Source organism: Rhincodon typus, chromosome 1 (genome assembly GCF_021869965.1).
Source record: "Rhincodon typus isolate 14 chromosome 1, sRhiTyp1.1, whole genome shotgun sequence".
NCBI classification, from domain to species: Eukaryota; Metazoa; Chordata; class Chondrichthyes; order Orectolobiformes; family Rhincodontidae; genus Rhincodon; species Rhincodon typus.
This window is the reverse complement of record NC_063332.1, coordinates 70,236,487-70,236,890: the sequence shown is the minus strand read 5'-3', so window position 1 is coordinate 70,236,890 and position 404 is coordinate 70,236,487. Positions and strand designations below refer to the sequence as shown.

The window sequence follows — 404 nt, the reverse complement described above, 5'->3', positions numbered from 1 at the left end:
TGAGCATGCGCGCATCCACACTCAAGATGGCGGCTCTGAGCCACCCTGGGTTAGGGCCGCCCTCAACATGGCCGCCCTCCGCGCAGCCCCCACTGAGGGTACGAAAATGGAGGAGCTCAAATAGGCTGCACATGATTGGGAACGGACTGCCCGAGCGAGATCGTCCTGAGCCAAACAAAATTTTTTAAAAAACGCGGGGGCGCATTAGGGCCGTCGCAGCACCACCGTCACCAAGGAGCCGCGTTTGATACTCGGGGATTTGAGTCTCGCTGATGCGGCTGTTGTCACTTGTCAGGATGGCCGAGTGGTCTAAGGCGCCAGACTCAAGGATTCAATCCTTCCCATTGCGGGGCGGGTGTTCTGGTCTCCGACTGGAGGCGTGGGTTCGAATCCCACTTCTGACA

The 404-nt window shown here is 58.7% G+C and overlaps 1 non-coding gene across 1 annotated transcript; it reads left to right on the top strand.

The window, feature by feature from the left end:
* The first annotated feature begins 290 nt into the window (after positions 1-290).
* On the top strand, positions 291-404 carry trnal-caa. Its single transcript has 2 exons — positions 291-328; positions 359-404. It is a non-coding gene; the product is annotated as a tRNA-Leu (tRNA).